Genomic DNA, 272 nt, shown 5'->3' on the forward strand with positions numbered 1-272 from the left:
GAGGCTTAATCAATCTTAATCTTAATCAACCGTATATCTTTACACCATCATCACTCTATTGACCTGTCAAAAGAGTTTTGTTCTTCTATGTTTTTCTTTGTTCTCCTCCCTCTAATCCATGTCTTCAACATTCTGTCTGACTTCTGTATAAACGTCCTGTCTACCCCCTCACTTCTTAACCTCTAGGTCTGGCTTGCTCTCTTTCTTTGGACCATTAGCCAGTTCTGAAATAAATCAGGATTACAGAGGATTGCACGGGACCTTGCTATCAG

The sequence above is a fragment of the Sinocyclocheilus grahami genome, unplaced genomic scaffold (assembly GCF_001515645.1).
Source record: "Sinocyclocheilus grahami isolate Dianchi unplaced genomic scaffold, SAMN03320097.WGS_v1.1 scaffold15229.1, whole genome shotgun sequence".
Taxonomy (NCBI): Eukaryota; Metazoa; Chordata; class Actinopteri; order Cypriniformes; family Cyprinidae; genus Sinocyclocheilus; species Sinocyclocheilus grahami.